Genomic DNA, 27,718 nt, shown 5'->3' on the forward strand with positions numbered 1-27,718 from the left:
AGAATGACTATGAGGATGATCTATTTAATATCAAGGCATATGACACCTTTTTGATCTTACAAGTGAGTCTGTGGCACAATTCTTATGACTTTATTTTGAAATAAAATTGTACTTCATAAGGCCTTATAAAGAGTACATAGAGAAATTCAGCATTATCCAGTTTTGCCTTTTATACATTTCTAACGCTTCCGGGTGTACTGTTATTCTAAATGACACTATGGTGTGAGTCTGTTGCTGCTTCTGGGGCATGGCATGATATATGTGCTACCTGTTCAGCACAGTATATGCCTGGAACTGCTTTGGGAATGGTTGTTGTAATCATATTCATGGTGCATCAGAAAAGGTATTTAAAAGTTTATTCTTGATATTAATCAGAATTCCTTCTTAGGAGACCTTAAGTGATTAAATTAGCAGTTACCTGAAACATTCACAAGCCTCTCGGCTTCTGATTTCTAATACAGAAACTTACTTATTGTGGACAAAGTGCTTTATTGTTAACCTACACTCATGGAAGTCTTAGGACTAGAAGGCATTAAGGAAATAATAGGCAGAATTCTCTCCTGAGTTGCATCTATATGAACATGAGTTTCAGAAGTGCTAGGCTAGTTAAAGAGTTGTTCAACTTCTTTTTTAACAATGTCACAGAAGCCTTTAATTGTGAATGCTGTATGCCCACATCTGCAATTTTCTCAGTTCACTAGCGTGAAAATTTGTTGATGTGGAGTATCTTATACTGCCATCTTCTGAAGATCATCCAGTGAGGGAGAGTTCCTGGAGAAGAGCCTGAAACGTTGAAGTTTGCTTCATCATTGGCAAATCGTTAGTTTTGCACCTAAAGGTTTGGTTCTGGTTTTAGTGTGAGGATATGCCTGTCAAGTAGATTTCTATAAAATAAAACTTTGCCTTCTTCCAGCTGTCTATTGAGCTAAAGAATGATCAACCCTAGCATACTTATAGCTCTGCATAAGAACATCTTTGGCCATCACTGTCAAAATATGTAAAACTTGCCTGTGTGAAAAAGCTGTAAAAAAAGAAGAAATAGGCCTACTGTACACACAGCAACAGACAACATGAGCCCTTAGTACACAGAGCTGCTAGAACACCTTCATTATGTCTTTTTTAAAAATTTTGAGATTATGTTGAACTGTGATGGACATCCTATTTAGATACTAGTATTCATTGCACGAGTAGTTGGGTTTTCGTGGCAAATGACAGAAGAAAAGTGTTGAAATTTTGCACCCATCCATGCTCAGAGATTATTATTACTTTACAAGGCTTACTGTTTGAGTTGGTAGAAATTTCATAGAACTGATAAAAATACATGATCTTTGCCCCACAGACCACATAAGATATTGCTTAATTGTCTGTGCCAGAGATAGTCTCACATGTTTTGCATAAAATAGTCAGTGATCAAAAATTCTAAAACATTATTCTCTAGCACTCCAACAACATACACATGTATTTGTGCAATAGAATATTCATTGATTTCTCATTTTTCTCACACTGAGTAGTGTCAATACTCCTAAACCAGAGTTGTCTTATTTCATCTGCTAATAATAGCATTTGTCTTCTGAAATTTGGTATGATTTGACAACAGTTGAAATCACTATGTGACATTTTCCTTCCCCAAAATAGATTAATATGCTAGGTAGAGTGATTGCAATGGATTTTCTCTAAAAGTTCATAATGGTGGGATGAGGAACATAATTCTGTATTGTGTGACTGCAAGAGATTTCCTTGTTTTTCAACTGTTAATTTTCCATGCAATTGAATTAAGACATTTACGACAACTAGCAAAACTGCACTCACATTACATTGACTTTGTATTGCCTAGAAGCAATGCAATAGATCATTATCTGATTAAGCTATAGCTAACTTATTGATCACATCAATATCCTTCTGTGAATGTTGTGTAAAAATCGTCATCTCGGAGCAGTAAGCTATTAACTATGGACATTATTGGTATGCTGGCCACTGGCTGTCAGAGTCAGACGATGCCCAAGATAGGAAGCTTTTCTTTTATTCAAGTTTGTCTCCTTTGTACTGCCAGAAAGTTCAAATAAGGTACATTTTCCGAAGAATCTGGTGAAAAGTGTCTTCTGTAAATTTGAATTACCCTCTTGATCACATTGAAGAGCATCTGATAGGCATAACAGAGATGCAGCTTGCAGTGTCATTTGTGATTATTTAAAATTTAAATTGGCTTGTTGAAATATATTGTGAATCGTTGTGGATGCCGTGTAGAAATTCCTGTCATCATTTTGGAAGTTTCAATTTATCATATTCCTTTCTAATATAATTTTAATTTAAGCTTCATAATATAATTTTAATAACTTTTTCTAGATGTAGATTTTCTAAATAATCCTGCAGATCATGTAGACAGTTATTCCTAACTACTGTTATTCTCAGAATCTTGTGTCAGGTGTCTTACGTGACAAGTGAATACCGCAAAGTGCTAGAATACTATTTTGAGAGGAATCAATGGGGAATACTTAAACAGTTCTATAATCTTTGCAGATCGTGAACTTGTCATCTCAGAGTAGAAATCATATTTCAGAGCAAGGGTACATGGATCAGAGGACACTGAGCTGTCACTTAGGGGCACAAATATTCACAAAAATATTATTTTATTTTAAAGCTAAAATATAACAACAGCTTTGTCCTTTCTGCTTATTTAGAAATGCATACTTCAGAATTTCACAATTACCAAGAAAAAAACTATTGATGAAACAAATTTATTTTTCATGTTTTGAAGTAAAAAATACATAGCTACAGTAATTAATCAAATTCATTCCACAAACCAGGTATCACATAACCCATATTGCAAACAAAATATACTTCCAGCCAGTACATTAAAAACCTAATATTTTTGAAAGCTTTTCTCTTTTCCAAAATAAACTAGAATAGAAATTTTCAAAGTATCTAATGGAAGATAATTATTCACTTTCCAGATAAAGTTCCTTTCTTTAAAACAAACAAACAAAAACCCCAAACAACCAAAAAAACCCAAAAAAACACCCAAATTCGAAACAACCAAAAAATACAGAAAAAACCCCAAGCTTTACATTTTAAGTAGGCAAGTCATATGTAAAGTGAGATAGCAGAGTCACAGCAGATAACGCAATTATTCTGTCACCATCGGTTTTATTTACTTTTACTTGGAAGATGAAGGTAGTAAGGTAGGGAACACAACAGAAGAGTAGGAGGGTAAAGCAGCAGTGGGGAAAGTGTGAGGGAAGAGTCTGTAAGCAAACAGCCACAGAATTGTGGTTTTATAGATCTCCCTTTTTAAAAAGTTCTTCCTACATCTTATAAAATCAGTGTTTCCTGCTTTGGCAGGATTTTCATCTTAGAATATGCATCTGAATCCCGTCTTCTGGTTTCTCTTAATGACATTTGGTGAAACAGGGATCTACAACAATTAGGTCCTTCCTTTAGCAATTGTTTGTGTAGGAGTAATGTTAATACAATTTTCCGATTCCTTTTCAATGCAATAAGCTTTTCTTTCTCTCATATCTGTGGATGTTCTGCAATATCCTGAGAGAAACTCATAGGTCATACTTTCTCATTCCTATGTTTATCAATATTCATTATTGTATGATCAATAATTTACCTGCTGCTTTCCTATAGCAACAGAAAGACAAAAACAGCCCAAGAATGTCTGTGTTGTTCATGGCTCCCTCAGCTGCCCAGTGTTATCGTGACATCTCAACAGTTGCTTTATCTATGCAGTTATCATGCTGCTATCATGGAGCTTTGACTCAGAGATATGCTTTCATTTGGGCAAGTCACCAATGCCCATTTTGCACAATCCATTTTATTAAGTGGATACACTCAGGTGCTAAAAGAAGTGCATCACAGTGATGAGTAAGAAGGCAGAATCTTAAAGAGAACAACATTTTGTTGCTGTTTTGTTGTAAATACTCACTAGTTGAGTGTCACGTTACAAAAGGAGGTTCCTCAAACCCTTTATATTTGATCAGCCTGTCAGTTTCCCCAAGAAAGATGAGACCCTTGTGCCCGACCAGACTGCCCGCTACCTGAGTTTTGACAGCCCATGTATCAGAGGGTGATTTGACTAACCTATTCAGGGACACCCAGTGACAGTGTCACTGAGTCAAATCCCTTATATCAACTACTCAAATCTCTAGAGACTTACACAGAATGAACTTCAGCTGAAGATTTTTATTATAAAAATGCGAGTTTGTGACAGAATAAGGTTCAAACCCTGCGGGTGATAATACATTGACTGCAAAGCAAGCTGAAAACAATCCACCTAATAACAGCTAGTGTGAGTTAGTCATAAAGTTCTTACCCAGTAGGTATCTCTACGGGGGAGAAAACGGGTTCAGCCCCAGCCCATTGACTGATCCCAGAAGTTATAATGGAGTCTTCCCTAACTTCTCCCCTCCTTTGCTTACTTTTTACACTTCAGTAGTGCATTGCATATTCATTAACATACACAGGATTAGTTACAAGTTTCTCTCTTCTACTGCAAATTAGTACTCAACCTCAGATAGCCCTGCTGAAGCTTATTACTAACTACACATGCTCTTCAAGTGGGGTTTTGCCCTCTTTCATGGGTGCTATTTGAGTTGGAGATCGCAATCTCCCATTACCACAATTATCTTTGTCCTACTTTCAACTGATTTTCTGTTGATGTCTGTGGATTGCAACACCTTATCAGCTTGTCTTCTCTTTCGGCCAGAGCTTTCATCACTTGAAGGCTTCTTTCTGCATAATTTAGATAACTGTTCTTTTCACCATTTGTTCTTTGTTCCCTGTCCTTCCCAAGGCTGACTCCCTTGATTAGAAGTAACAGCTTTAGAGCTCCCCTTTTGGACTTATTTCTGTCCAAGACCAGTTCATTTTCTTTATATTTAGGTAGAGCTTGAGTGACTCTAAACATGCATATTTTTGTTACTGATTGGTATTGCATGCACAGCAAGGTGTGGTAGTACCTTGGAGGTAGGTAACTTTGGGAGGGAGGTGTGCATTGGTGTTACAGTGAGATTATTTCATCTGAGGAAAGTAATTTGCCACAATTGTTTGCTCAGCAGTGGACATCTCATATATTCTTCATTTGACAACTTCTATGCACCTTATCAGCTGTGTGGTACCATCAAGTTCCCATTCCTGCAGGGAGCACAAGAGAGCCTGGCCACGGTGCCTCCACTCTGTTCTACTCCACTCTGCTCCACTGTTTTATGTTGGTAACTCGAGAGTAAGGAAGAGGTATGGATGGTTGTAACAGGCAAATTGATTTCACTGGTCCATTTTTCTCCTGCATCCTCTCAGAAATTATGTGGAGGTCTCCATCATCTTCTTCATCTCCTGCGCCCAGAGCAGCAAGACTTCATACAGTCCCATCAGGCATTTCCCAGCGCCAATCACATAACAGACCAAATCCCAAAATGTTAGTATCAGCTGCTCCAGCCAATACTGCAGCGTGGGTCATTTGTTTTTCCCCAGGTATCCATAAATTAATTTTTGCCTCAGAGCTTCCCTTAATTACTCCCTCTATTCTAGTATATTTTACTTTGCAGCAGCCAGGTGGTGTATTAATGCCTTGGCCATTTCAGCAGTGATTACTGACATTTGGGCTACTGTATCCAAAAAAGTCAGCAGTATACGCTTGCAGGGAAGAAATGCAACTGCATTTTGGGCCGTATTAGCAAATAGTCAGAAAGTCAAGGGAAGCAGTTGTTCCACTCTGACATTTATAAGACCTTATCTGGAGTGCCATGTCTGCTTTTGAGCTCCACAGTACAAGACAGTCAGTGACACACTGTCAGGGAGGACCACCACGGTAAGAGGGCTGAAGCCCAATAGGAGAGGCAGGAAGAGCAGGATTTGTTCCATCTGAAGAAGGGAAGGGTGAGGGGAGAGACTATTGCTGTATACAGGTACCTGATGGGAGGGTACAGATAGAACAGACCCTGACTTTTCTAGAAGGTGCACAGCAGTAGGATAAAACCATGCTGGAGTTTACTAAAGTTTGGTCAATTATTAAGGAAAAAAAATAATCACCCTGAGTGTGGTCTGACAGTGGCACAGGTTTCCCATAGAGATTGTTGTATCTGTATTATGGAAATATTCAAAACTGAATTGGACAAGGCCCTGAGCAACCTGGTCTAACTGGACGTGCTTAGGGCAGGAGGCTGGTCTAGATGATCTGCAGAAGTAGTTTTCAACAGTCTTAAACATCAGTGATTCTATGAAAAAAATCAAACCCCAGCCTAAATAAAATACTCCAGTATATGAAGAGAAGGTGAGAAAGAAAACATTACTGAATTTTGCATCCAAATTTTCTAATCTGTGTAGCAGGTGCCAGTGTTTGGATCACAAGTGGAAGTATAAAACTATTCAAATATAAAAAAATATAATAGTAGATATGTTTACCAAATTTCTTGATTATTATCAAAGTAGCTAAGGCAATGGCAATAACATCTCATTACTTATTTGGTGCATCCTAGATTTTTTCATTGTAATTGTACTTGTCATTGCAGTACATTTACATTGTAATTGATGGTCTCAGGTTAAGGTGTTCTGTGGCTACTGTACTGGCATAGTACTTTAACTTGTTTGTCAGCCACAGCTTGTGATATATTATGACATGACACAAAGCTGTGCAACATAAAAAAGAAGAAAGGAAAAGGCAAGTCATCCAGTCAGACATAATTTCTGTAGTACAAAACAATTTTTTGTTTCTAATTCAAGCCTCAGAACCAAATACATGTCAGTTGTCAATCATGACTTGTGTTAGTACAAATATATTATTAAAAGAAAGTGAAGACTTCAGAGTACTATTTCTAATTTTTTTATAAACTGCAGCATCCTTTTTTTTTATGATATAAGGCTATTAGACTTCCTACATAAAACATATTAAAAGTGCATTTCCAAAATTGTCTTTGTTATAACAGCATACTTTTCAAATATTAGGTAAGTGTCTTTACTATCATGATGGCTACTATGGCAATGGAAGATAATCCTATCCATTAAATCCCAAAACTAACATAAAAACTAAACTAAAATTGAAATAGACTATTTTGAATCAAAGCCTGAAAAAACAATGGAATTGGAAGCAGCTTCTCTGAAAAAAAACAAATAGCCTTTCAAAAAATAATTTCAATATTTTTCCTTTTATATAATGTGCATGATTACAGCATCCAGGAATCTTGCATATGTTGACATGTTTGTCTTCATGCACACATTTTCAGAATGAATTGTAATGTATGTTGTTTGTTTGCTTACTTCTTGATTGACTATCCTCAATCTATTGCAGTTCTTAAATTCATAGTTACAGTAGCTACAGTATTTGATTTTTTTCTGGAAAGTTTGCATATTTATATACTTACACACAGATTATGTACCACTTCTCATGATTTCTTGAATATACAGTATTTTAAGGACTTTATTGACAAAAACATGAATACCTTTGTAAGTGTGCTGATAGATCTGTAATGCTTTCATAGAATCTAGCTCTTACGTTCAAAAGACAATGCTTCGGGTAGTATAAGAATGATTGGCACTGTAACCTTTCCACTCATTGAAGTTTTGTGAGCAGTAGTCTGGATTTCCAGTTTCGGAAAATGTGAGATGTGAGAACCTATGCAATTTTTTTTATGTGAATAAAGTTATTAAGAATTGTCAAGACTATAAATTGCTTATACTTACTTAAATATACATCATGTACAATCAATTAGTGTTTTGCATACCTAGTTTCAGATGTTTAAATTTCTTTCTTTAATTACAGCTGTAGGCTAAAGGAGAATGAAGTATTTGTATTAGGCATAGACAATCTTCAGCCAGAATGACAAAATAATATCAGAGAGAGGAAGAAATTGTCAGCTATCTACCTCTGGATAATCTAAGATTAGACATATGAATGCTTAAATAAGTATTCTATCCAGGAATAAAGTATGGGCATAATAAAAGACTGACATCACTGTATATAGGATTTAAAATTTAAGATTTTTTTTTCTTAAATCAAGATACAAACTAATTCTATCAAATAACCCTGATGATTTACTAAGCAGTGAAGGGTTATTACCCTGCATTGTTTTATGATTTGTCTTGGATAGGTTTGAAGAATGAGAATTTGTGTAATACAGTCTTCTATACTGTCTCATAGTTCTTATTCTCTGTTAAACTTGCATACATACTTTTATAAGGAATAGAAGAGAAAATGCATCCTTTTATGATGATTCACCAGTGTAATCTAATCTTTGACAGTCTTGTATTCCACAATGAAATTATGTACTTTGCTTTTAAGTGTAGCTTCAATGAGATTACTTTGGGCACAGTAACACAACAATTCATTGAGTTACCCAGATATATTTGTAGTATGTACTGTACTCCTATTTGACATGCACCATACAAGATACGCCACGTTCTAGGAACCCCAGTATAACCAGTTTTCATTTTTTGTATTTTTGAAATTAATTACTTTTGTACAAAACAGAATGGAAAATCCACTTTATGTATATATTCTAACATGAATTTACTTTTCTATAGTAAATATTTTTGATTACTTTACTATGGCAAAACTGCACCTTAAAGGTATGAAAACCTTCTTCTTATTTTTCAGCTTCCAACTTTCTCTTTTTCTTTTAGAAATTTCTGTGAAACTAACGGTCTTCCTCTGTCATTTCTTCCTCTGACTTTTGAATGAATTGTAATTGTAAAGATTAAAAGACATTGAAGGACAGAATTATGTATAAATTTTTATTCATTGAAGGTTTTATTTTCTAATTTGTTCTGTGCTTTTCAGCTGAAATGTCAGCATTTAGACTTGAATTTAGTGAACTCTGATTCCTACAATCCTTTGTTCCCTTACTGGTAGAGTTTGGGAGATCTGGCTCATTCCTAGTCATGTTTGAGTCATCTTTGGTACTTGTTGACTCAGCAGATATTGCATTTTCGAATTTAAAAATGCCTAGCCAGGTAAGCCAACAAATTCCTTGGATAGCTTTTGGGGAAAGAGCTCTATGTTGTTCTGCTCTTCTCCTACAAGGCTTTTTAATCACTTGCAGTGACACAGCTACAGTAGCACTTCAGCTTCTTTTAAAATTTGATCTTCAAAGAGTCAGTCTTCCAGAATGATCCCATTAAGTGATCCAAGAAGAATTATGTTGCCCGTGAAGATGCTAGAGGGGAAAACTGAGACATCCCCACAAAAACTGTCAGAGATGAGAGGAATTTAAAAGATCAATTCTTAAAATTGTAATTGTTGATGTAAGAAAGGGGATTTTCTTCCCTCCAAAAATAATAATTAAATAAGAAAACAAAGCAATGAAAATGTGGTGGGTTGACCTTGGCTGGCTGCCAGGTGCCTACTCAGCTGCTCTCTCACTCCCCTTAGTAGGATGGGGACAGAAAATATGACTAAAAATTCATAGACCAAGATAAAGGCAGTTTAATGAAGGAAATCAAAGGCTGCACAAAGAAGCAAAATGAAGCAAAGCAGAGCAAAGAGATGTATTGTCTGTTTCCCTTCAGCAGGCAATGTATAGCCACTTCCCGGGAAGTAAGGCTCCAGTATGTATCATGGTGGATTTGGAAGATAAAGTCCTCTACAACAAATGCCCCCCCTCCCCCCACTTCCTCCTTTCTCTTAGCTTTAATTGCTAAGCATGACATCATATGGTATGGAATATCCTTTTGGTCAATTTAGGTCAACTGACCTGGCTATGTCACCTCTCAACCTCTTGCCAATTGCCAGCCTACTGGCCTGTTGGAGAGACAACCTTAATGCTCTGTGAGCAGTGCTCAGCCATACCAAAACACTGCTGTGTTATCAGTACTGTTTTAGCTACAAATACAAAGCACAGCGCTACGAGCTCTGCTATGATGAAAGTTACCTCCATCCCAGCCATACCCAATACAGTAAAGTTTGAAAATGTGATGGGTATTCATTGTTTATAGAGAAAATGAGACTGAGCCTAATATACCAGGATGTTAGCTTATGTATCCATCATTTTTACAAGCTCCTCTCTTGCCTAGACAAATACAATATTCCTTCTATCCACTGAATGCTGATACTATATAATTTTACAAGCATTTAAATTTCATCGCGTTGCTCTCCTCTGTCCATCCATTCATTGGGTCCTTTTCTTTTAATCACAAAGTAATACAAGCCTCTCACTTTCACTCTGAGACATTACAGTCCATCTTCCAACTATCCTGCCATCTGTAAATCAGTATCAAGAATATTGCTGCAGACCACCAGCCTATGCTGACAGCTTCCATCATGCTCCTCAAATAAGCACAATCAGGCTTTTTCTACTGCTGTGCATCAGCCTACCTACAAATATATGAGCGGGTTTTAAGTTGTTTGCCTTCAAATGTCTCCTTAAGTTGGCATGTGTTGCTACATGATGTTGTTAATAGTCTAAATGATTGTCATGCTTTTGCTTACCACAACAGTTCCTGTAATTTAATTTCTTCCTTGAATATCACATTCCATTAATTACTTAATTTGAAATGTCTTTTAAGATCATTTTCAATCTCTCTTTGTACAGCCTCAGGCTCAATGGAGTAGTGGTCTCTGAACGGGACTGTGTGCTATCCTGATAGTTTACTGATAAGTGAAAACCTACATGACTCGCAGCTGGAGAACGGTGGTATGGGTTTTTTTCTCCTGTTCAGCTAGCTGTGACTAATCTTTAAAAGCTTTAGACATTGTTAAAATTAATGGATTTATAAATAGAATAAAAGACAGCTTTTGTTATAAAAATGAATGTTTACTACAAATTTTTATTAGAAGCTAATAAAGAAATCAATGAAGACAGACATAAGTTAAAGCCATCATCCACAACTGATCTAAGAATCAATTTTTTCTCATCACTACTCAGTGTTTTTGTATGCAAAACCAACACACAGGTTTCAATGGAAATCAGAACTAGGGAAAACTTTTGAAATAAGAAACCATTCAGTGTGCAATTCCTGCTTAGTTTGGTAAAGCCCAGTTCTTCTGCCATTCTAAGTTGCTTATAAGCACTATATATTATTTCACAGTGTGGTGTCTGAGCAAGTAAGGAGGGGAAGTTTGAAGCAATTGTTGTTTGGAGTATCCATTTTTGTTAAAGTCCTGCAAATTGGCTTTGTGTCAGCGTTCAAAAACTGCTATTAACAATTGTATTGTTTTCATTGATCATGTACTGAGGGAATGTAGTTAGTTTGCATATTTATAACTGAAGAAAAACAAATAAAAGAAAAAAGAAAATAGAATCACGAAGCTGTCCATGTTTCTAAAGGCATTGCCAAAGGGTTTCCAGCCTGAAGACCATTTAAAAAAAACAACAAACACCAAATCCGACAGTTTTTGTGACATTTTAATCTCAGTATAACGTGGCCATTATCAGCCTGAGGAATGCTGAGTGAGAGATTAAGTATGTTTACTAAATTGAGATCTAATTAAAAAGCTGTGTGACACAAGAAATGAAGGAGAACATTTCTTATAATAAAATTCCCTAAATTAAATCTTAGATGTTGACAGAACTTGGACTAAGAATAAAGCTGAGAAGTTATACTTTATTTGAGTACAATGTTCCATTTAAAGGCAGACATATAACAACATTGCAGTCTGCAGCAAACATATAAACCCCATAATTTTCTATGAAAATATATATAGCTATTTTCTTTTATCACCTACCCACCTCCAGCAGGGTAGACAGATATTTGCTTTTTTGAAAACAAGTAATTTTCGTAGAACTACCTTTATACTCAGATCAGGAACTGTCATGTTTGTCGTTGCAGCAATTAAAAAGGCAATTGAAGGGTCTCAGAAAATTGTCAGCATTTTAATGAGTTGAAAATTTGTCTTCCATTAATACATTACCATAGTGAGCCTCATTTCTTAAATTTTTCCAAATTCAAAAAATTTCAATTAAATATTTAGAAGAGAGTTTAGAGGAAGATGGAAAATCAAGGTTTTTAGAGAAAAAAATAATGATTCTCAGGGCACAGGCACAAGCTTCCCCTGTGTCCTCCACGCCCCCACAAGTGTACAATTAGGTTACCTCTGCCCTAGTTTTAGTTTGACATTTCTCTAAGTTGCAAGTGTCATGCTATCTTATTGCAAAATTTATCACAAAGATTGCAATGTATCATATACTGTGTCATGAGTAATGTTGGCAAGTTCTAGTATGAAAGTTGCCTGAAGCACTTGCTTTAATTTTTTAAAATATTCTCAACTGAATGAACATTTTAACTTTCGCACTCAAACTCTACCTATTTTCTATTTTCCAGAGACTGCTCATTTGTGATCATAAAAGATTCTTGTAGCCTGTTTCATGAATGCTCCAGTCTTTTTGTGTCTTTATTTTGTCCTTCAACATTTTTTCTTTTTTTAAGAATTTTTGTTTTTCCACTGTGATTTTTGTCTTTCCCTGCTTCAAGTAGATGTAACCAGTGGTTGTATAATTTTTTCTCATGTGCATTGGTTTTCATTTTCCTCAAGTTTCATCATTACAGTCCTAAGTGAGACAAAGTGAATAGTATAATTCCATAATTTCTATATGAAAAGACTTAGTTTTCTCTTTGTTTAAAAGAAACAAATTTAAAATGTTTGTTTGACTCTCAATGCTTATGTGATAAAATTGTGTTAAATCAACATTAAATTTATGTTGTAGGTAACAAATGTAACCAACATGTGTTGGTGAAAACAAAGTAAATTGATGGAAAAACTCATTGATATTAGTGTTGTTAGATAAGATATATATTAGAATAATATTTTAGCTAAAATAGATTGAAAACAAAAGCCTATATTTAAATTAATCTCAGAGCAGAACTTCTGATAACGAGGTTTTTTTGCTTCTCAGATATGTTTTAGAAGGACAGTAGTTGTGATTTTAGACTCTATACCTAGATAGTACTGCAATATTGCTGAAAGAGCGTTGAGAATACCATCTTTAACAAATAAGTTTTGTCAGCTTATATATTGATTTTAATACGTCATCATCACAATATTATTAAATTATTTTAACTTTACTTTTCACTTCCATAAAAGACTTATCTATCTTAGGTCTAAATGGCAACAAATTTTAGCCTAATTACATAGATTAATGTCTTTATTATATATGCAGTCACTTTCAAAGCACATAATTCTTGGAAAATTTATTAGTGGAAAAAAAGTTGGAGCACAGAAATCCAGTGATTCAGTGTTCTGGAAAGAACTAGCAAGATGATAGCAAGAAGAACAAGGCAGATGCCTGTAACGTTTTTCAGAACTTCAGCTTGTCTCAAAAGAAAGAGGAATAAAATTATTAATGGCACAGCTACTTAATGTTGGTCAGAAAGAGTATTCATTATTTCAGAGACTGAAAAGATCAGAATTGAATAGATTTTCTCATTATTCATTGTGTCTTCCTCTGAGTCTTCTTTTGAGGCATGCAGACATTCAGATTGTATACACAGGTTCCTTTAATAACTTGGAAGAGAGAAGAAAGCCCATCTGGTGTTACTCCATCCCAAATATTTCAAAGCTTAGTGAGGATATTTGTTGGCTGCCAGGAGTGTAAAATATTTATTTTTTAAAAAAAATCCTGATTTCTTTGTTTGAAAAGTAGACTTAATGAAACTATTTTCTTAAAGTACATACTTTATCAGTCAGTATTTACTTTTTTAAATAACTAAACTTTCTAGCACGAAAAATCTTTCATTCCAAAGACTGAATCTTTTCACACTCAGGAAACTGTTGCTGACTTCATACTTCTGGGAACAGACATATAATCCATATTTTCCTTATTAGTGGATGGTAGCTGATACTGAGGCTTAACTGATAAAAATTGATAATTCACAGATATTCAAACTGAATCATTGCCACAATGCTTCTTGATTTTCTATTGCCATGATATTCGGGTTTTTGAAGAGCAAATGTAAGTTGGAAACCTGTCCAGACATAAGAAATATAGAAAGTGTTAATATCCCATGGCAGAAATAAAATTTTTTCCCCCCCTACTTAAATATTGCCATTTAACATTTTATGAAATGTAATAGCCTATGTTGCCCAGGTGGCTTTCTCCCGTGGTATCTTGATTAAATATTTACTTTGTTTAAGAGTCAACAGAGGACAGAAAAATCTCTGAAAATAAATTTTTAAACATTCTCTAAAGGTTTATATTAGAAACGAATTTTAAACAGAACTCTGTAGAATGCATTTTATTTGCATGAAAAAACACTTTATATCATGTTTCTTGAAAACTTAGATGGTTGAGCAAGTCTAGGTTTTGAATTTACATAATTCATTTATAGACATTTTCTATGCACAAATATGGGGAAAAAAACCCCACTGTCCAAGCAAAAAAAAAAAAAAAAAAAGAAAAACCCCAGACCCTTCTTGAGATAGCCTAAATGCCAATTACAAATTACAAATAAATTACATTAAATATTGTTACATGAGTTCATCTGCAATTTGTTATTAAAAAAAGATGACATACAAGGTTTTTTTGGAAGGAATTCATGCAAGGGAAGTCTACAAAAGAGGAATATTAATGCAATGTGACAGTATTATCTAGATTAATCTACAGTAGGTTCCTTTCCACTGAATCATTCACACAGAGATGGTATTTCAAACTTGAGAAATTTCAAAGGATGGAAGAAATGAAGTACACACATCTATTTAGATGGGAAACAGGCATAATTAAGACTTATTAAAAGATAGGCAAGCTGTCTGTAGCTAAGTCATAAGAGAAAACCTGTTTTTTCTCTGAAGGATTTGCTCAATAACTACCATCAAAACACTGAATTTCTTAATACTGTGCAAAATAAAGCTCTAATCTGAAGGCTTTATTAGAGGTTGTGGCTTGACCTCTTTTCTGAAATGACTGGAAAGCAAGACTTCCCTTTGCATTAACTTTGTACTGTTGTGAAAATGCAGAACTGCAGGAATCACACTGAAATAACCAGGTTTTTTTTTTCCCACAGACCACAGAAGGATGGTTTGATAGTAAGATATATTTCCAGCACTGCACCACTGTTAGTCCTAAACAAAAGCTGTTATTTCAAAGAATATATGAATTGACCAAACCTTCATGAGATTAGACGTATAACATAATCTTGTTAGCCTTAATATTTTGTGTTCCTAGCATAAGTCCTGGTACTGTTTTACAATTGTAAGAATAGGTAAACTACTGTTTGACGGACATGATTATTTGACTGTAGGAGCTACATCATTAAGAATCTGATTCATTACAGATATAAATAAATAAATCAATCATGATTCAAAGCAGAACAGGAGATTAAAATATATGTAGCAAGTGTTCAAATCTAATTCCCACAATTTGTGTGCACTCTAGCCTTGTAAAAAAAATAAAAATAAAAAATTAAAAATCATGTATTAGATACATTAGCTGCTATGATCTTTTCCCTTGTTTTCCTTGTGGTGTATAACATTGTTTTAATATTTTCCACCTTTTCACACAGTTACATTTTGTAAGACCTTTGATGTATTTCATCTATACTTATGATGTAGAAATGAATTATCTATTTGTTATATAGGACTATATTAGGTAAATAAAAGGGAAAACAAACTTCCAAATAACTTTCTTTTAGGAAACTGGAAATATGAAATGTAGCAAACAAAAATAATAACCTGAATATAGTGGGCAAAGCTGGAGGCAAGCTGTTTGTATTCACTGTCATTCTGATCATTGTTCTACAGCAGTCTGTAGGTGTTGTTCTGTCACTGTTTTAGCTTGGACCCAGGGTGCACAGCTGCAGTGAATCTTCTAACGGTCCCCACTTTACTGGCCTTTTTTTATAGTCTAAGGCAGGCTCTCATGAACCCATGCCTTTTTCTGTGAAAGAGACAGAAGATAAATCTTGGAAACATGCCTCAGGTGCTCTATCTGCAAGCAGGGATTCCTCCCTTGGGACCAGATTAGACCTCCCTTAAATTTGTATAGTGAGGACCACTAGGCTGTCAGCGCAGACTGTTTTGCCCATAGCAGAGCAAAAAGTTGCTTACATCATTCTTAGCTGTATCACACTTCTACCAACTAAAAAAAGAAACAAAACAAAATACCACCCCCCCCAAAAAAAAACCAAAACACACCCCAAAAAAACAACAAACCAACCAGAGTAAAAGTAAACTCTTAAAGAAACATTCCTAGTCAATGTATATATCCCTGCTCAGAAACTGAATCAAACGAATAAACAACTTCCAAGAATGATACTTCTTAGAAGTTCGCTTACCCAGCAAAACATGATTAATAAAATGCAGTTCCTCTGTGAGCTGTTGTTAATGTCTGAAAACTGGTAAAACTGCTGAGTTTAAGAAAGAAAAAAATATGTATTTCTGACAGGTAAATGTGAATTCTTGCAGTCCTGTTGTATGCTTTGAAATATATTTGCCAACAAGTCACTGTCACTCATTCCTCTTGCTGTTTTGAAGGTCCTGCTTTTAAAGCATCATTCTTAGTGCAATTTATATTTATTTGGGTCTGCTGTATATATATGGAACATGCTGAGGGAAGAATGTGTCTTTTGAAAAACAGCCAGAATAGCACTTCCCAAAACACCAGCAAAGACTTGATTAAATGTAACAAAGCTACCCAGAAAAGTATGCAAGATGTTTAACTATACACCTGACATAATCAGGTTTCTGCTTCTTTTATTTCTTCCTAGGTAATAACTCACAGACATTTGTTCCATGCTCATAGATTTCATAGTTCTGGAAGTCTTTTTATGTGAGAAAGCTAGTTCTCAGAATCATTATGTAGTATGAAGGATGGGTTATCCAGTTGTTTTTTTCACCTCAAACAGTAAAACGAAAAACAAGATCAAAAGTGGAGAAACCTCCAGAGCTGCAACAGGCAAACAAGCACAAAGAGAATTTGGTAAATGAAACCATCTATACTAAGAATCCATGCTGAGGAGTTGGTTACTACTGAGATTTAATTAGCAACCCGGTACTGGGAGAAGAACCAATTATACAAGCACAGGTAGTTAACTAGGGAGGCTGAATCCTGACCTGCATCTTTTAAAAAGTTTCTTATTTATACATATCAATTGGCTTTGTTTTTCTTGTTTGTTTTCAAACAGTAGCCAAAATACTGAAAATTATTCCTGAAAAGCTTGGATGTGAACTTTATTTTAGATTGCCATTCAAATTTTAGAGGAGCTTCCACATTTATTTTAACATACCTTTCTCTGGAAAATAAGCTAAAAACCTTAAGAAAACATCTTTTTCTCTCCTTCCAGTTTTTCTGTCCATGTCGTGGCTCTTTGATATCTGAGAAATAGTAACACATGCTGATCTATCTCTACGTATAGACTCAAGGAAACGAGAAAATATCCAATGTAAAACCATAAATAAATCTTCCTTATTTTTTAATGTTTATCCTGGCCTTCAGATCTTCCAGAAATATGTTTCTTTTGTTTCTTTTCCTTTTGTAATGATAGGTTACTAGGTAATGTTATTATTAAAACACTTCCTTTTATTGGACTATAGTGTACTACTTCATCAAGAAAAATAGATTATTGATTGATTGCTTTATATTTTATATTTTGATCAGTAAAGCTGACAAAAAATCTTAATTTACAAGCCTTCACTAAATTTCTGAAATGCATATGATTTTAAATAGATACAAAGCTCATCTGTAGCTCAAATAGCTGCTTAAATTACTACATTAATTTAATCCACAAATATCTGTATTGATTGTAGATACGATACTGAATTAAAGATTGGTTATTAGTCATCAAATTCTTTCGTCATGAAAATCAAATTTAATTCTTAAATCTACTGCTATCATGCAATACAGTTCTCTAAGCTGTTCCCTAAGACAAGCAAGTTCTGAGTATCTGATATTTCTAGAACGTAGACGAAAGTTCTTGAGAATCTGAGATTTCAGCAGATTTCCATCAGTGAAGTCAATGTCCGACTGAGTTCTGAGTGCTACAGGTTACGTTGTGGTTTATATCCAAATGACCTGGTTTGGTCTTTCTGTTACCATCTACGGTCCTTACATTGTTATAACCAGGTACATAGAAAAAGCAAGCTGAAGTAAAACACGGGTATACAAAATCAGCAGAAGAAAAATGTTCAGTACCCTTCATATACATTAAACATTGTTCAAACCCACTCTTTGAATGCAACAGTGATTGCAGCAGCCACGTTCAGGCTTGATGTAGCTGCTGTTTAGATAGGAATATTCTGGGCTGGGAAAAGCTGCAGACTCGTGTTTGCTCCCTCATCATGTGCTCTCGAAGAGATATGTCTTTTTATGCATTTTGCTGGTATCCTGATGACTCTAGCCCTATTAGTCTGCTCATATCCACAGAAAAACTGTTCCTGGCTGTAGTTAATTTAAACCCAGACAAAAATCTTGATTATCTGTTAGCATGTCTGCTTAAGTCACATTTTGCTCTGAGATGCTGACCAGAAGCAGAGCACTGTTTTTCAATATTAATCTCCAAATACCTTAGATTTTTAGTGCCTCTCTGAAGCTGCATTTGTTTCTTGCCCAAAATCCCACAGAGTCTAACTTCTTGGCCAGCCTGTATCTTTCAGAATATATATGTAAAATACATATGAATTATGCGTATTTGCACTGAATTAAACTTACTATTATAATCATACAAGACAGTGACAGTAGTGAAACAGAGATTTTGAATACCTTTATCTAGAGAATTCTGGTTCTGACCAGATCTATATGAATAATATAATTTGGTTTGGTATCTGAACTATAGAAATTCAAAGTTATTTGGGATTAATGCAAGTATCAGTTGTTTTCAATATGAAACAATATGCTGTGTTTCATTGTGAAGTTTTCTAAAAAAATCCCCACCAATAATTATTTGAAAAAGCCAATTTTTTAGTTGAAATCTGAATAACAATTTGTTCTAAACATCTGATACAGTAATATTTGTTATTATTATAACATATTTACCCCCAATTTATCCAGCCAAACACATTTGCCAAATTCTATGTGGATTCCCTGTAATTAATTCTGACTTTGTTGTTGTTTCATTTTATGTGCTTGTTCAATTCAGATTCACAGCTGTCTTATTTCTAAACAATAAGAAAAGGTTCAAGCTTAAAACTACTGTATGGCTGGTACCTCCATAGGTGCTACAATTCTATTCGGTTACAAAGTTCTCTAATGCAGCCCTCAGTTTCCAAGGAGGACAGCATTTGGATGCTTAGCACAACAGGCAATAATAACTAGCAGTTTCCCAACAAGCAGATTTCAAAATAAGCATAGTAATAAATATAATTGCACAAAATATACACTAACAAAGCACTAGGTAATAAATTGTTATTTTGAGATTTATGTGCTTTATTCCCTGGAAACTACTGTCTGTCTGTATTTAGAGCTAAAAATGGCTGTTCACCTTGTAAGGTTTTATAAAAGTCCCAACTGCTTTTCTAAGTAAATTATTTTTCTGTAGCCTGAAGCTACTAACGGTACCTGAAGAATTAATAACAGTGTTGGCACAGGTCAGCTCTTATTCTGCCAGTTCTCTCTCACACTGAGTACACGCACTAAGAATACAGTACTTGCAACTCCAGTGACTTTTATTACAGTTGCTGATAGTGATGACAGTAGTAATCTTAAGTGACAAGCAAAAAAGAGAGCACTAAAAAATATATAGCTAAAATACTTTGGTAATCAACAAAAGAAATGCATCCTTAAGTGGAGATTTTCAGGACTCCAGCAAAAAAGCACTTGGAAGAGTTTGGGTTATCAGGTACTCCATCAGTGTTTCACTGAGGGAATTTAATTTCTTCCTGTGAGAATCTGGCAAAATTAACTGATTTTATCTACCTGAAACTTTAAACAGAAGCTTGAAAAAAACCCCAAAATAACAGTCTGATGTTAATTCAGAGATGTTATTTGGCTAGCTTCTGGTTTATCAGTGTATTGTATTGTCATTTTTCTAGCGGGTTTGAAAAGTGAAGTGATATTCCAGTACATTTAAAGGGCGTAGAAAGGTTGTGTTTTCTTTAGGTTTACTTTCAGGGTTTACGAAGCTGGTCTGGAGACTGGAATTAGAAGTTTTAAGGAAGTTTGATTAATAGGGCTGAACGCTTTTTGATTATTATTGGTTTGTTGTTTTTTGGGTTGTTTTTTTCCTGGTGTGAAACTGAGGCCAGGACAGGGTCCCATTATAGAAGTCACTAAGCAAACATATAATAAAATTATAATCCCTGTTATGTAGAGCTCACAACCCAAATAATAACCTTACATTTCAACGATGCTAACTTAAAGTATGTCAGTGAAACTTTATCCCCATTACATAATAGATATTTCAGCATTAAGAAATGTGTGTTAATATGAATACAATTTGTATCATAAATTAATATATTTAAAATTATAATTGTGATAAATCGTTTAATTTTGAAGTGATGGACATCATGTTACAGTAAGATGTCACAGTTATTTGTTGAAGAAGTAAATATTTACAAACATTTTTAAAAGAACATATGACACACTTCTTCAGAAACATTCAGTTACTTTCCATATGAAAAGATGTTTAAAATTCTCCTTTTGGTGAGATCTTATCTAAGCTTGGAACTGTTTCTGTGCATTCATGAGGCAAATTACAGTATTGCTAATCATTCTCAAGATCAAATTAAATCTCATACACATAATAACGGATTCATTCACTGCCTTCATTTCTGTCCTATCCAAATTGAAGTAATTCATTTTATTTGGCAAAAACTACTCTGGCTCAGTTTAGACATGTCATTCCAGCCTTTGTGATACTACCAGAATACCTGTAGACAGTACAAACTTCCAAGTAAGATCAAATGAAACGAACTAGAGCACATGAAAGCAGAGCTTACTTATAATGATATATACTAACAGCAGGTGGTGCTGTACCTTTAAATTAAAGGCAAATTGCAGCTCTCCCCCACATGTACATGGATATAAAAATATGGTTCAAACTTCATCTGCCTTCCTACCAATTATTATTGATATTATTGGTAGATGAATCTTGAACTGTATTTTTTTTTTTTTTTTTAGATTTGTATGGATTCATACAAATACGTGGATCTGTATATATATATGGTGTATGGTTTTTTATCATATAAAGGTTCTTGTGTGAGCTGTCCTCTTGTCTTTATGAGGTTTTACAGTGCTAGCAGTCAGGGGTTAGCGTGCATTACTTGCTACATTCAGAATTAGTCTTCTCACATTTGACACTCCTGGAGAAGAAACCTTCTGGTCATTTTTGTTATGTTTTGAAGCCTGAGGTAGATGTGGGATATAGAGCTACCTACAGTGGAACAACTCACATCTATGAATCACTCGTCATCACTCTGTTGCATTTAAGTGCCTTGAACACTTCCTTTTCTTTTTTTTTTTTTTTTTTTTTTTTTTTTTTATGCCAGCTCTACTGAAGAGGCAGCAAAGCACAGAGATGTTAAGTAATTTTCCTGAGAAGATTTTTGGCTTTCCTCTTCAAACCCATGCTCAAACCCAATTTTAACCCATGCTCCAGCTGTATGATCTAATTATGGGATAGTCTGTCTCAGGCTGCGCCCCGATACAGGTATCTCTATAGATGGTGGTGAGAACTCTGTAGAGCTGAAGCTGAATTTTAATGTCTCTGACAGGAGCAGTCTGAGTAAGGAGTAAATTACAACAAATGGCCATGTTCCTAGAGGATCTTGTGAAGATATGGCAGTGAGCAGTGAATCATATGAAGTATAAAAATTCATTTAGCCTATCTAAAGGAAGGACTAGCAGTAATGCTAATCAATGGCATAGAATGATATAAAGCTCTTAAGATTTCACCCTCCATAATAATTTCTATTATAAAGCTTCCTTTCTGTATAAGTATCACCCCACTGGCAAACAAGAGGCTCAAATGGAATATCAAATATGGGGAAAAAAAGCCTGCATTCAATGTATGAAAAGATCATGTGTGAAAAGACTATTTATGAGACTTAATAGGTGAATTCAGTGACCTACTGGGTTAAAACATAGTGAGTAACTAGATCTATGAATCTCCTGGTTGTATATTATTATGAATGGTGAGTCATAGAGGGGCATTTTGCTCAAAAATGTATCTGCTAATTCAAATCTGCTTTAAATGATTCTGTGTCAAGCTGAGCACTACAAAAATATCACTACCATTGCATTAGCTACATCTACAGATTCTCATCTTCTATTTCATGAGAAAAATATAGGTTATTCTTAGAAACTGATGGTACCTAAACCAGTTTTTGAAGTAACTCTTTGAACACCTATTTAAATACTTGCCTGTTAAAGCTAAATGAAAGGCACAGTATTTATTGGATTCAGCTTACAGTCAAATGGACATAAGGAAGGACATTATTGGCAGCCTAATTATCACTGGGAGCTGGATTTGTGATACATTTTTTCTGGAAATATAGAAAGCTTTCATTTTTATTGATAAAGAAACAAAGAATTATGAATTATTTCAATAAAAAGAAGCAGTTTGTTACATATTTGGCTTAAATTGTGTAATGCACTATGGTTGTTTCGTAGTTCAAGCAAAACAAATGCATGTTAATAAGAGACTGATCAAACAAATTGCTTTTCAACATAGATGAAGGAAATAAATGAGAATTCTTAACATTTCTGTAGGTTTCTAATATATGTTAGTTATAAAACCTTTCAACTTTCTAACTGTTTTCAGGAAATAAATGAGAATTCTTAACATTTCTGTAGGTTTCTAATATATGTTAGTTATAAAACCTTTCAACTTTCTAACTGTTTTCAGGACACCTGCTAATATTTTTTTTTTCCTTTAGATAGGGTTAAAAATTAGTAGAAAGTAAAATAAAGACATTTTTTTCCCCTTGCTGCACATAGCTGAGATTTAATTTGATGGTTTTATGTGAGTAGATTAAGACCCTAGAGTTTATCATCCTGTGCCTATATGGTAGGTACTAAAAGAAGAGCATGGGTTAGAATCTCATAAAGGATTTCATTGCTTTTACAAAGCTTCTCTTAAGCATACATAGATTTACATGTATTTAAGTAGTCACTTAATCTTTAGATAAAAAATACTTTTTTTTTTTTATAGTGAATATTACCTGAATATGTATTATGTTACTTCCAAAGTGAGTGTTACTTAAGAAATATATATACTAGAAAGAAGCATCTTCAGTTTGCTGGTGATAAATTCATAACTCTGCAAAAGACTCATTTAAAAAAAATAATAAAAAAATATGTAATATGCAAGCTTCATTTTGCCTCCTTTTAGTAATGTTATTTTCATCATATGCTAGACCTTGTTTAAAGTCAAACATTTACCTAACTGCCTTTTTGGTGCTGATGTTTTATTAATCATCTTACAGATCATCAATAAAATATTATTGTACTAAAATTTCAGAAAATGTTTAGAATGATGTCATTCTTGCAATAAATGTCACTGAAGTTCACTGAATTTCTTTTGGAACAAAGCTGATACAGTTATTAGCAGGGAAACACAGAAACAGCTTGTACAGCTTTAAAAGTATGCCTGTCTAGACAGCAGATGAATGGGGAAGAAATTCTTCCTGCATTGGCCTTGAGTAAACTTTCTATGAAATCATAAGCACTCATACAAGCCAAGACTGCAGTGACCAGACAGGAGAGCTTAAAATCCTCTTTCTAGATTATATTTTATGTAACCATGACTTGTCGACACATTATAAATGAACATGCATTTTATGAGTTGGGTATTCTACAATAATACCATGTATGGCTCATGGACCCCAGTAATAAAAATATATACATAGAAAAAAGTATCTTTACACAAGGAATAACAGTAGTATTCTTCCATCTCTCATTGTGTGCCATTCCTGGCAGAAAAAATAAGCTTCAGGACAGAACCGTAAATCTGAGCTCCAGTACACTCAGCAACATTTGTGGTTGTGTCACAGGTTGATAAGAACTGTGATATGGCTCTTCCCCTATGTGCTTCTTGTCCTTGCTTCCCCAGCATAGACCAAAAGGCTCAGTTCCTTTACAGGGAAGGTCTTCTTCACCCTTCAGGGAATTTCAGTCCTCCCAAAGAGACTTTGAAACATTGTGAGCAAAGAGACAGGCAAACCTCTAATACTTGATTCTGTCCAGCAGGCACCAAGAAACACAGGAGTTAGCTGATGGCTTTGTTTTTCTCAGGATGAGGGAGCTCCTGCTCAGATATTCCCTCCCCTTCCCCTTCACTAATGTGGTGGCAAATATTTAGTCTGTTAGTTGTTCATACTTGCAGTTAAAATATGACATGAACTGAACTAAGGATATATATCTATACACTTAATTCATATATAGTATAGCTTAACCCATAGTAAAAGAGTTCAGATAAATCATGTTACTTCACATTTCTTGCAAGCTAAAAACATACAGTGTATTTGAAAGGTAGCTCAGCTGGTGCTTGGTAAGCCATAGTAACTTGATTCCTTATCAGTTCCTCAGGAAACCAGGCCACAAATCATATAAAGTTGTATAGGTTAAAATAACAAGAGGTTTTAACACTTTTCTGGTGTAACAAACTCAGTATATGACACTGACGTTTGTGAGTTTTAGCTGAATTCTGTTTAAAACAGCTTCAAGAGATAAATTCTACTGAAGAGTTAGTACAAATGATGAAAGAGTACAGCAGATAGCGGGAGCATCAGGGTATGGGGACAAACATCAGGAACCATGCAGGGAAGGTGTAAGCAACATAGTCTATGTGTGTTGGCACGGACTTGATAGAAACGTCAGGGGAAAGGAGTGAAAGATAGCAGTTTGAACAGCTGTTTCCACAACGTGCCAAAATAACCTCAATGGGAAGTAAAAACTGGACAAAGCAGATCATGTGCTAAACCTGGAAAGGTTCCCTTAAGTCAGCACACACACAGACTCTGGTGCCATGCCAAGCAGTATGGCATATGAGCGATGAGGATAAGCAAGTTAGAATAATCATAAGGAACTCAGAGCAGCAGCAGTCTGACCAAGCCATCTCTGCTACTCAGCTCTGCCTGAAGGATCAAAGATTGAATAGCAACATGCATTAACTGGAGGAAGCTTAATAAAAAGCATGCACGTATTAATCCCACTAAGACAGCTTCTCAACCTGAAGACAATGTCAGGAAAAAGACATTTTAAAGCATAACATACTGTATGTTTTACTGGTGCCTGTGTTCACTTTCGTTGTCCATTTGCACAGCTAATATCAGAAGTCAAATATACAGAAACTGTTCATGACCTGAAAACTCAAGCAGGGGACAGCACACTGTGATGAGCTAAGTGGAACTGCTACTTTCTGGATTTTATCTGAGGGCTAAATGACTGGTTTCTTCATTCATCCAAGCAGTGACTTAAACCACTGACTGCCAACACTTTCTTTAATCCATTCTCAACTGAAAAACTACAACCTTTCCATGTTCACCGTCAGACATTGTATTTCTTTACACTTTATCTGATCTGCCTCTCAAAACTTTTTCATGTCTTACTGATTGGAAATCAGAAGAGTAAGCAAAACTTGGTGAACCAGGAACCATCTGCTAAAGTTTCCATTTGTTTTTTGTACATTTGTTAAATTCATTAAGTTGCTCAGAACAGCCACCCAAAAGTTACTTTAGGGAGTCATGTTGGCAAAAAAGAAAAACAAGCCATATGTGTGATAGCTATCTTTATTAATAAAATAAAGTTCAGACAAATTAATGGTTACAATCCTGACATGATAGGCACAAAACAAGGAAGCATTGAGATATAACTTTGGGGAACAGTTAAAAAAAAATAAATATCATTGTTCTTTCTTTCTTTCTTTCCAGATCAAAACATATTCATGTTTATTAAATCTCTGTGTATAATATATGGGATATGGCAGTAAATTCAGGTTAATACACTTGGTTAATTTATCATGTTAATTTGAATCCATGTCAAAATATCATTAAATATACATTTATTTATCTTAACAAATATAATTTCCTTTTACTAAGGAATTAAATCTACATAGCATTTTTCTCTGAAGTTAGACACCTTAAAACCAATTGGATATTCTTCTACCATACACCTTCTTCTCTTGATAATTTTAATAAAAATCTCAATTATTTTTTTTTTTAACTGACAGGTAAAAGTTGAATGGGAATTCTCAGTCTCAACACTCTCCCCAAATTTTCTGCATTCCCAGCTTCCCCCGAACAGGCAGAGACACTCTGGCAGTCAGCCTGGAGGAGGAAGAGGAGAGGCTGACAGTCAGGGCACTCAGGCTCCAACAACTTGCCAGAGCAGCACATGCCAATTTCACTTTCCCCCTGCAGGGAGAAAATTAGTTGGATAAAAGCCTTTCAGGCAGGCAACAGGCAAATTGCTTTTTTATTTTCTTCCCCATTTGTATACCCAGTATGGTTTGTTTCTAGAAATTTTCCTCTCTCTCTCTCTTCTCCTCTCACTAATTTAAAAAAGATTATCTTTATACAAATTTGCACCATCAAAAATACCTACAATAAGCATGGAAGGAGAAACATACGGAGGTAGATAGTGTTGGAAAGAAGATGGAAGGCTGGATAGCTTTGTATGGTTAATTGGGTGGTTAATAGCTCATATCACTTTATAGTATTACACAGTAGATTCACCAGATAGATTGAGGGAACTGGAAGATTCCTATTGAGGTGGAGATGGTTGGAGGAAGTACAGCTTCAGGATCCTGTGGACTAACAGAAAAAAAAATGCTGAGTTGTAAAAAATAAAGAACATTTAGAAGTACAGCCAAACCATGTAATATTTTGACTCCTTGATCTAACCTGATTATTTGCTAAAATACGTCTGTTAATAGATTCAGTTAAACTTTCAGTTGTAGGGTATGAATATAGCCCTATGAATGCAAATAGGAGGTCTGAAGAATAAGAAATAGGGTGTAGGAAGGAAAAAAACATTCAGCAATTGAGTGTCTAAATAGTATGGAGGAAGGCACTCCATTTTGCCTTCTGTAATTGCTAGTTAGAGGTTGTTGAATTTATAAACCAGAATGCTCTATTGTGGTTTCTTACAAAGCAAGACCCTGAAGATGTTTTAAATAAATGTTTACAGTTCAACACAAACTTGGAACATGTAGTGCAGTTGCAGGTATTTTGTTTCAGTGAGACAACATTTTAAGTTCATATGCCTTGAAGAACAGAGTAAAGGCTCTGAGTTACTTCAGTAGAAGTATGCAAAATTTAAGTGTCCTCCCATGCTTCTTCATGAGTAGTTGATGAGATTTCTGTCACTTCCATTATTGACTGTAAAAGGTGAACCTAGACAACATTACAAAAAATTGCAAAAAATAGCATTGATATATTTTTCAGGGTAGTATTGTTACTCGTTCAATATTTTCTTTAAACTGCACCTTCCCTCCTGGACTCATGATTCTAGGAAACTTTCAGGTTTTCATATTGGTTATTTTCTGGGAAAATACGTTGCTAGCTTTTAAATTGCTTTTAGGCCTTGAAATGTCAGATGATCAATTGAATATAACTATAATGTATCCTGAGTTTTCATTTGTGTTTGGTGGTTGGTTTTTTTTCTTCATTTTAAGGAAGAAATCTGCAGAACCCCAAAGCCATGCACTTTTTTGTTACTGTTAAGACAGTCTTGAGATTTTGGGAGGAAAGTTGATAATGAATGCTTGTGACTGTTAATACTGTTATAACAAATATGTGAATACATTAGCAAAGAGAAAAATGCAAGCAGCGTGTCACGTTATTTTGTCTGATTGTGGATGAGTGAATTTAAAATTTGATTCTTGAATTTTTATGAAAGGATGTTGGACTCCATGCTAGTCA

The sequence above is a fragment of the Falco cherrug genome, chromosome 3 (assembly GCF_023634085.1).
Source record: "Falco cherrug isolate bFalChe1 chromosome 3, bFalChe1.pri, whole genome shotgun sequence".
Taxonomy (NCBI): domain Eukaryota; kingdom Metazoa; phylum Chordata; class Aves; order Falconiformes; family Falconidae; genus Falco; species Falco cherrug.